The sequence below is a fragment of the Strongylocentrotus purpuratus genome, unplaced genomic scaffold, assembly GCF_000002235.5.
Source record: "Strongylocentrotus purpuratus isolate Spur 01 unplaced genomic scaffold, Spur_5.0 spur5_scaffold_12, whole genome shotgun sequence".
Taxonomy (NCBI): Eukaryota; Metazoa; Echinodermata; class Echinoidea; order Camarodonta; family Strongylocentrotidae; genus Strongylocentrotus; species Strongylocentrotus purpuratus.
The window spans coordinates 28,816,607-28,827,967 of NW_022145597.1; positions in this window are offsets into that span (position 1 = coordinate 28,816,607).

Here is an 11,361-nt window from a genome sequence, read left to right on the forward strand (position 1 = left end):
TCTAAAAGTCCCTATTCTTCGCTTTCTGGAACCAAACAACTGAGGATGTTTTGAATGCCCTATTGAAAGAGGACGTTCCCGGCCCATTTCTACACTGCACTTAACAGCTTAACCCCACCCTCCTTGAGTTTTATGTTTTGTACATCCAGAAACCGGGAACTCCCGATTACGAGATCACTGGGACATCTCACCCATCAGAGTTGCAAAGCAAAGCTCGTGATTATTGTGAACTAAGCCCGCTGCACATGACGCGAAGAAATGTCTTATAAGAAATGCAGACCTACGCTCAACAACTGAGTTTACACTAATTATTCCCAAATTCCAGACTCTCAACTATACCGAAAAACGTTTTACAGTGGCTGCTTCGAAACGTGGAACAATGCCCCCCCCCCCTTTCCATAAGAGAAAAGGGTAATACCATTTTGAAAAGATCCCTTAAAGGTATTATGTCCCATTTGCAGGCCAGAAAAAACAAAAAGTTTAAATATCAACGGCATTTGAAAGATACTACTAATTTAGAACTTCCCTAAAATGAGGGGGGGGGGGGCTTGAAAATGTCTTTAAGTGGGAAATAACGACTATTAGTTGTCGAATCGACTTAAGAGCTATAGAGCCAGTAAGTAATAGTCTGATTTTCAGACAATTGTACCGAATGGTCGTATTTTTTATACTGCGCAAAGATTCAATCAGTTTATTTTTGGCCATTACAAGAAGTGGGTTATTGATGTAGGCAAATGATCATGTACCCTTTAGTTTATTTTATGTATGTTATTACCAAAGAAGGAAAAAGCCAGTCAGTCACTCAATAGTGTCTGACAGTTAAGTCTAGCAAGTAAACGGGTTTCCTTGCATAATTTGAATATTAGGAAACTGCTAACGTTTAAATTCCACAGATAGGACTTATATAAAATATTCAAAATTCCTGCAAAGTTCTACAGAATTTCATGTTGGCTGCAAAAGGGACATAGTATCTTTAAAGCATTCTTCTTCCCTCAGTAATAAAGTATGATTTACCTATCTATGAGTTTAAAGTTTCTCTCTTTTCATTCTGTTACTTTGTAGGCGAAAAGGTACTTTTTGTTTTAGCGCTACTAAATAATCGATATCATTATCAATACAATTACAAACTGACGCAGTCAGAAAGACGTCTCATGTGCAACAGACATAATGTAAGATGTTGGGCCTACCTGCTTTCGATGCGGTGTTCGAGTAGACTTCGGTGAGATGATGATGTAATTTCTCGTAGCTTGATGTGACGAAGTGTCTTTGTCCAGCTTTCTGTTGAAGTAATGTCCAGATAGCTTCTAGTTTTATAGAATATCGAAGCCTGCATTGACCATCTGCTCGTAACCGAGAAGTCACCGCAATTAAATATAGTGTTCAATTCAATTCAATTCAATTTATTTTGCCAAGCAATGAACGAATATACGGGTAAAATAAAACAGTATACCAAGTACCACACAATTACAATTATTAACAAAGTTGAACACAGAAAGAAAGAAAAGAAAAAAATCAATTTACAAACATGAATAAATATCGTTAAAAACACAAGGAAGATTGCTTAGCCTGGTAGCAGTCAGAAAAGGAGGTGGTCCTTATATGGGACTATCAAAACAATAAAATATAAAAAGTCTTATGTTTTAATTCAAGCTATAATAAAAAGTAAAACAAATAACAATTACATGTAAAATATCATAATATAACAACCATATTGAAATTTTTAGCATCAATATAGGTCCATCAAAAGTTTTTTGTATTTACGTTTAAAGTGTTTACAGCTTGCTGGTGGATAAAACTGTCTAAAACTGTAATAAATATGACCTCAAAACGTATTGTTTGATTATTTTTTATCCAAACTTTGAATCATCGTCAATGACATCATTCTGGCATCTTCCTTCTTTTACTTTCTTGTCTGTGTATTTTCTTCACTGCATGCATTCATCATTCCAACCATAGACCATATGCCCATTCACCATATTGATCAAATATTGAAAGTTTCCAAATGAAATTTGAATTTATACAAAAAATATATACTATGCACTAAGAGGCTTCAGTTGAAATTATAAATTCTCTGTGACTGGCTTAGCACTAGTTTCTGAAGGACCAGTCACCGAAGATCCATAAATTTACAGGTGTCTCGAAGAAAGTGTATGGTACATTTGATTTTTATCTTTCATCAAGAAAATGAAAAGCTCAAAATGTAAACTTTAGAGAAATACATCAGAAATCAAGTATGAATTCACACCATTGTTCAAAATACGCACGCACGTACACAAGCACACACACACGCACGCACGCACACACGCACACACACAAACACGCAAATACACACACACACACGCACGCACACGCACACACGCACACACGCACACACGCACACACACACACACACAGATACAGGCGCGGATCCAGGATTTCTTAGGGGAGGGGGCCCAACTTTTTTTTTTTTTTGCTCCCGAAAATTTGAAAATCGCGCCGGCCGAAAAGTCGCTCAGTGGGGGGGGGGGGGGGGGGGTAGTGAGCACATTTTTTTTTTTTTGATCCTCAAAAAAAATTCAATTTGCACCCCCCCCCCCCCCTTGAGCGCCAGGGGGGGGGGGGGGCCCAACCCCCAAAAAGGTAAAAATCACGTGATTTTACATGATTTTTTTCTCAAGGGGGGGGGGGGGGGGGGCCGGGCCCCCCGGGCCCCCCCCCCCCCCCCCCTGGATCCGCCACTGCACAGATACAGGAAAGGGAAATAAGAGGAAAATGAAAGTCAAGAGATCGGATTTGTTATTGCAAGCCCAACGTAAAGAGAGTCAGAGAGAGAGAGAGAGAGAGAGAGGGGGGTGGAGTGTGATTATGTTTGTGTGCGTGTATGTGGATGTGTGTGAGAGGTAGATAGAGAGACAGCTAGACAGAGAGAGAGAAAGAGAGAGAGAGAGAGAAAGAGAAAGAGAGAAAGAGAGAGAGAGATATACGGGAAAGGAAAATGAACGTCAAGTCAAGATAGCATGGATGTTATTGCAAGCCCAACGTAAATAGAGTCAGAGAGAGAGAGAGAGAGAGAGAGGGGTGGAGTGTGAGTGTGCGTGTGTGTGTGTGTGTGTGTGCGTGTGCGTGTGCGTGTGTGCGTGTGTGCGCGTGTGCGCGTTTATGTGAATGTGTGTGAGAGGTAGATAGAGATACAGAGAGAGAGAGAGAGAGAGAGAGAGATTACGGTGTAACCTCGATCTCTCCCGTACAGATCACGGTGTCCCACACATAATGATAATAATAATATTATGTCCTGTTTATATACCCAGGGTAGCCTCATCAGTATTCATACTTTATTCTCCCTGAGTGCCATGTAATCACACCATATACCCCGTACATAGACGTATGCACATATTTACTGGGCGTGCAAAAGTCGTGAATATAATATGAACTGACGACTTGTTTTTATAATAAAAAAAAGGCTAATTTGTTATACTAGTTTGTTTTTTTCTTTCTTGGGGGGGGGGGGGGGGGATTAGATTTGCTTTCCCATTTCAATATAGAAACCTTTTATTGTTTAAAAACAGCTGAAATCTAACATTATTTATTCTAAATACGATTAATAATTAATGCCCACCTGTATTACTCTTTTTATTCTTGCTCCTTGTACTTTTTTTCTTTCTTTCCTTTTCTTTTTCATCATCCTTTGTTATGTGTAGTTTGAGCACTCCTAAAATGTATTATTTGAAACTAAGATAACATTAAACTACAAAGCCTTTACAGGCTTTCCTATAGTTATGCTTTTCATTTTTCATATTTAACTTTTTTTTTTTAAATTTATAAATGATTAAAACAAAATTATAGATGTTATGGACATGTATATATTAGATTATATTTTGAAATGAATAACCGAACGAACGAACGTTGCCAACAAGAATTAATGGTAGGCCTGATAAAAATTGACATCATCAGCATCACCATCATCAAGTGCCAGGTCTGAACGTTGCAGACATCGGCGGTCATAAGTCACAACCATCCATATCTGTCTACATATCTGCTATTCGTAAAAAGCTATAGAATTGCTCATTTCATTTTCGCTTGCCCGTTTGTTCAGGCTTTGCAAACAATCATGCAAGGTAACTTAATTCCCCTGCTTCTTTTTCCAGCCATCTTGCCTGTTAATATCAAACGTGTCATCATAGGTACTTTTTCCAAGTCGTTGATCTAATTAAATGTCTTTTCTAATGCTTTCAAGTTTCAACTTGATAGAATCGGAGTCATGCTGATGTCAATAACGCTTGAGACAAAATACCTTGGACTTTTCCCCCTTCCTAAATAGTATTAAATTAAGTCGAAACTCAGAAGAACTTTTGTATATCTCTATAAGGAGAATTTCTTAAGCACAATAAGCAGATAAAACTCGAGCTAAACCGAAATTGAAATATGCACATGCTGTGAGGAGCCTCCATACTTGAAAAAAGTATACCCAAGCATTAGAAAATGTACAAAGAAGAGCCGCAAAAAGTGGTGCCCGAGATTAAGAATCTTTCATAACTATAAGGGTCAAAGGTTATCTCGCCTTTGACTCCCGATGCTTATAAAATAACTGTGCACGGTGATAGAAACATAACAAATGTTACATCGGTATGACCAAGAGGCATAGTGCCAGACTTAGGCCAAGTGAGGTTGGATTAGATGTCTAAGATCCTTGCGTAGGCCAATTACCGCTGGTCATAGTAAGACGATGTATATACTTCAAGGCATTTCCACTGAGAAACATATAAAAAGTATTTTCATTTAAGATTGATGAAACCCTGGAATAGTTTGAATAAAGATCTAGACATGGAACAACCTACAACAAGCAACTATCGACCAAACCTCCCCGCTCTCATTTAAAAATGCAGTTACTAAAGAACTTTTTTCCAAAATGTAATCGTCCACCCTCCCCCACCTCCAGTCAAAACTCTTCTTCGGAGTATTTAGGAGGAAAATAATCCAAGATCCAAGATCCAAGATCCAAGAATGCTCCGGCTGCAGCGTCTACAGTTTTGAAAACGGTCTGGACAATTTAGTACTGAAGAAGTGAACGTGTATAAATAAAAACGCTGACCCACCCGATCATGATCCGGCCAACGTAAATAGACGATAGCATATGCAACTGAATATAATGATAAAGTAGCAAATTAAACTCGTCATCTTCACATAAAAGACAAATTGTCACAAAAAAAGCAGCGTTTGCATTACTTTCTTGGAGACCGAGCTTCTTTTTTTTTTTTACCTGGTGCACCATATTTTTTTCTTTTGCTTTAAAATATTAATATTTCTTGCAAAATTTGTGTTCAAAAGAGAACAGCACACCCTGACCGACCACACCTATTCAATTCTACCTTTATTTTGTTGATGTAATGGACTTTATGAAATGTTGCATTTGAAAAGATTCCATTTTATAGGCCTCTTGTTTTGGCTTTTTAAAATAATTTTGTTTTGTTTATTCTAATTTTTTTCAATCAGTGACTACCATTCCAATTTCTCACTTTTTATTCATTTAGCCCACTTGACATACCATTGTATTTGTCCCAGTGCCCAAATAAATACACCCTTCATCTTAATGAATTTTCACTGATTTTTCATATTGGGCCCCCCGGTCCCCCATTAAATTTTAATTTTGCCTCTTTCTTAATTTGTAGCCCCGGACGCCACTGACGCCACCCCGCATTACGCCCAAAGCTATATTATGGCACTTCCTTAATTTGTTAAATTTCTCTTTGCCCCCCCCCCCCCCGCCCCTTCTCCATTGAAGACCCCTTTTTCTATTTCTATTTTTGCCCTTCCCACTCTTTTACAATGATTCTTTCGGAAAGATTATTATATCAATCTGGTTATTGCTAGGTCTCAAAAGCATTACAAGGTCACCAATTTTATACTCAGTCCTGCATAAGACTTGTACCAGCACGTTCATGCATACCTCAGTCAAACAATATTGTCAATATTATTATAACATCCTGTGCCTACATCGTGATCATCATCGATTTTCAGCCTCATCAGTCATCATCATCATAATCATCACCACCATTACATTATCCTTCACAAAATAGGAAAATTAAAAGAAAAAGATTTATCAGCATCAATTCATTAACATAACATGTGAATTATTATTTTTTGCCTCACATCCCCGCCTGGAGCTGGGCTCATACCGTACTGGTGACACTGAAAATTCTCACTAAATTTCACCCCGGATGACAGTGAATTTTCTGTCCATCATGTTTCCCATCCTCAACTTTAGTTTTTTTTTTTTTTTTTTTTTAAATGATATTTTATTTCCTTCCTCACAATTTCACATAACAAGAAATTCACATAACAAGAAATTATCAAGATAAGCAATATAAAACAAGATCTTTGATACAAGACATTTCATAAGTTACATCAATCAATGAACATAGAGAAAAAAAAGGAAAAAAAAAGTCTTGCATGTAACAGTGAATAATCAAAATAACAGTAGAGGAAGGTTTAAAATTACATATTACCATCCTATCACAACACTCTCACACTCCCCCCCCTCCCCTCTAGCCCACCCACACCACCTTTCACACACATAAACACACATACAAACACAAACACACACTGCATGCAACCTGTTCCCTCAACTCACACCACACAAACTCTTAACCCCCCCCCCCCCCCCTAGCCCACCCATCTCATCATACCCCCTTCACGCCGACACACACACTGCATGCAACCTGTTCCGGTTTGTCCACCTGTACACGAGAGAGAATTAATAATACTACTAATAATAATAATACCCACATCCATTAAAGTAAAAATGCATCGATTTGTTCCCATTTCTGTAAGTGCATCCCCAGTTTCCCCTTTTTGAAGGCTATTTTGTATTCCTCGTCTCTGTAATTTTTAAGCATATGTACTGTTTTCTGTACAGATGGCAAAGTTCCTTCTTTTCTAGAAATAAAAATGATATACTTTACTAAAAATATGATACAATTTATTACAAATATTCTCGCAGTATTGCCGGATATTCCCATAAAAATGGGTTTCCAATCATCAATGTCAATTTCGATTAAATGTAACTTTTGAATTACCTCCTGCCATAATCTTTTAACTTTAAGACAATCTAAAAATAAATGTTGGTATGTCTCTACTTCTAGTCTACAAAAGGAACAAAAATGGTCTGACTCAAAACCAAATTTAAAGAGCTCTCTTTTCGTATATACAGCCCCTTGTAATTGTTTGTATTGAAACTCTCTATGTTTATTACAAAGCATTGCACATTTCATCCTTGTGAATGTTTCTTTCAACTCCGTCATTCCAAGATCAAATTGACAGTTGCCATCTGTAACATGTAATGTATACTCTTTTTGAAGGTCTTCAATGAAGTAATCATATAACCGCCTGGATTTTATATCACATAGTTTCTGTAAACGTCCAAATATCATCAATTCTATTTCAAAATTTTCAGTGTCCACTTCCATAAAATCACTTTGTATCCAATCGTTTCTAATTGCTGAAAAGATCTTTTGAATTCTAAGCAAGCTTTTAGTTTCAAAACCCAAATTTAAAAAATGTAAGATCGGTTTTAAATGACCTCTGACAATTATATCTGATGCTTGAAGTATACCTTTCTGAAATAGTTCGACATCAAAAAATGTTTTATTGCTGAGACAAATACACTTGTTGCTAAATATAATCGGATTATTCTTATTTTCTCCAAAGTGTCTGCATTTATCTAATTCTTGCCATGCCTTCAACATGTCTTTATAAAAAGATGGTATACCCTTCAAGTCCATTTTATTTATATCATAATTACAAAGAAATATAATTCGACCCCCCAGTGATCTGAAAAAGTGGTCAAAGGTTACTTTCCAACCTGAATACTTTTCTCCATAGAGCAACCGTTTGATCCACATTATTCTCTGAGTCTTGATAAATATCTTAAAATTCGTTACTCTGAGTCCCCCAGCGCAATAATCTTGATATAATATTTTCCGTTTTATTCTGTCTCTCCCTCCCCAAATAAAATTAAAAGAAATCTTTTCGATTTCTTCAAAAATGTTTTGTGGGACTGTCATAAGAGACGAAACATAATTTAGTTTTGAAAATACATATATCTTCAACAATTTAATTTTGCCAAACATCGTTAAATCTCGTTGCTTCCACCAACCGATTAGTCTTTTGATTTTGCTCAAAATTTCCTTATAGTTCAAATCATCTTTTATTTTGGAATGACGTGCGAAATATACCCCTAGGATCTTTATATGTTGTACCCTATGTCCAAAAAAAGGTAAACCTGGCCTATCACTTTCCTCTCCTAACCACATAAAATTTGTCTTATCCATATTTATCTTCAACCCACTTAATTTTTCAAAGTTTTTGAAAACTTTCTTCACTTTATTAATTGAATCCATATCTTTTAAAAACAATGTAATATCATCGGCATACAAAACTTGCTTTATTTCTTTATTCCCGAATCCTACCCCTTTAATGCTCTCATCTTTCCTAATATAACGAGCTAGTAATTCGATAACTATTACAAATAAATATGGAGATAGGGGGTCACCTTGTCTTACCCCTCTATTAATTCCAAAATATCCTGTTGAGTGTCCCCCGTTCATCACGCAACTGCTAACATTAGTGTAGAGGGTTTTAACCCAAGAACACAAAACTTTACCAAACCCGAACTGTTCCAAAGCTTTAAATAAAAGTTTATGGGAAATGCAATCGAAAGCCTTTTCAAAATCTACGGCAATTAAAAAGCCTACAGGCTGATACAAGGACTGAAAGAATGTATCATCAATTAACCGAACCGCTTCCCCAATATTCCGATCTTTAACATAGCCCACCTGATCGTAATGAATAATATCCCCCAATACCTCCTTTACCCTTGTAGCTAATACTTTCGACAATATTTTATAATCTACATTTAAGAGAGTAATTGGCCTATAGTTTTTCATGTACAAAGGGTCTTTGCCTTCTTTCTCAATTAGTGTAATTACCCCCTGTCTCTGTGAGTTTGATAACATTTTTGTTTCAAAACTTTCATTAAAAGCCTCCACTATTGTTTTCCCTAAAGTGGGCCAGAACGTGAAATAAAACTCTGTCGAGAAGCCGTCATTGCCTGGTGATTTGTTCCATTTCATTTCCTTTACTGCCTGATAGCATTCTGCCAATGTTATCTTGCCTTCACAATACTCTTTATTTTCTTTACTTAATTTGGGTAATTCATTTAAGAACATATTTTCAATATCCTCTGTAATTTCACCATTTTTACATGCATATAAATTCTCGTAAAACTCCCTGATAATCTTCAAAATCCCTTTGCCATCCCTCACAGTTTCCTTATTTTCATTATATATCTCCTTAATCACACTTTTCCTTTTATTTGACTTTAGTAATTGTTCAAAAAACGTTGAATTTTTTTCTCCTTCTTCAGACCATTCTGTCCTTGAACGGACTTTTAACCCTTGACGTGAATAGTCGAAAAGCTTCTCTAATTCCATTTTTTTCATGTCAATTTCATCCTGAATACTTTTATGACAATCAATATTGATCGTCAATCGATATTCCAGGTCTTTAATTTCTTTTTCCAATTTTGCAATGTGGACTCTTCTGAGTTTTGCTCTTTCACGGGAGAATTTCATTATATATTCTCTTAATTTCATTTTCATAAAATCCCAAAATTTAATTTTGCTCGTTATTTGAGTCCGCCAAGTTTCCTCTATTTCAGAAATCTTCTTTTTTACCCCATCTACAAAATCTTTTTCATTACATAGACTACTATTAAACTTCCAATAGGATTTCCCATAAACAAAACTATCGACTAAATTGTTAAATTCTATTCTAACTCCAGCATGGTCAGGTGTAATAGAAGGCAGAATTTCAGACTTTCTTATCAACTTGTCTACTTTCGAAGAAATGAAGATATAATCCAATCTACTCTGAACTAATGGCTGCTTCTGTCTGAAAGTGAATTCTTTCTGATTAGGATGACGCTTACGCCACACATCAATTAAATCAAGCTTATCAAGAAAGTCTAATAATGAGTCCCTATATTTGCTTTTCGAAATATTACTTGCACCCATGTAATCCAAATTATGATTCATAATAACATTGAAGTCTCCTCCAATTATCAAGGAATATTCTTGACTAAATACAGAACAAATTATTTTATTTAGATCAGACAGAAAATCACATTGGGCGTTTTCTTTATTCCTTGTGGGAAAGTACACGCTTCCTAATATTAGCTTTTCGCCTTGACATTTGCCTTTAATGATGACGTATCTTCCCCCTTCGTCAATTAAGGTTTTTTCCACCACAAAAGTAATACCTGGTTTAAACATTACAATAACCCCCCTACTGTGGTTACTCCCGTGGCTAAAAAACATTGAGCCTTCCCAATCACCCTTCCAACTGTATTCAATGTCTTCTGTGCTAAAGGTTTCCTGCAAGAATATCATATTTGCCGACATTTTGCACCACTGAAAAATCTTCTTTCTTTTAACTCTATCTCTCAGTCCTCTGACATTAATTGAGAGTAATTTTAAATTAACCGACATCAAGAACTATGAATCTATATCTGTAACAAAAAACCTTTAGAAATGTACATAGTGGTGACAGTTTCACAGTAGATGGGAAGCTTGATGCATTTCCAACTCTAGGAAAAACAAACGCTTTCAAGTTAGATTGCAAATTAAACAAGTACAGGCAGACATCGGAACCGGAAAACATACCACACATACCATCACCCCACCCTTCAACACTATCAACCACATTCGTACACATAAGCATAATATATGCTGGCATGTTCGAAACCCCTCCCATCACTTATTCTAAATCATGGCGTGGCAGCCTTTTACACAAAGTATTAATACAGTCTTCTTACTGTGACAAAAAAAAAAAAAAAAAAAAAAAAAAACCAACACCGAAAATAAAACAGTAACTCCAGACGATATAACTTGACCTCATAATTAACGGATTCAGATAATGTGTAACTAATGATACTTTAGCCCCAGGCTCAAACGGCTATATATAATATTTTAAAAGAAAAAGAACGTAATAAACGAACGTAATAGATAAACCCCGTGCATACTTTAAGCTTCAACAGCTTGTACCCCACCAAATGGCTTTTGGTACCATTATAAACTTTACAGTATATAAGGAGTTCTTTTTTAAGAAAACGAATTAATTAACTTTTGAACTATTCCTCTTCTTTTTTTTTCTTTTCCTTTCACTGTTAACGACCGGCTTAAGGTAACCGTAAAAGGGCATTATTTATTTTCCCCTTTTAATTTCTCTCAAAACAGAGTCTAGATATAAAATTTACAGTTGATTTAAAGACCTCGCTGGTGTCTAAAACTGGCTGGGGACGAGACTTTTCTAAATAAAAGAACAACG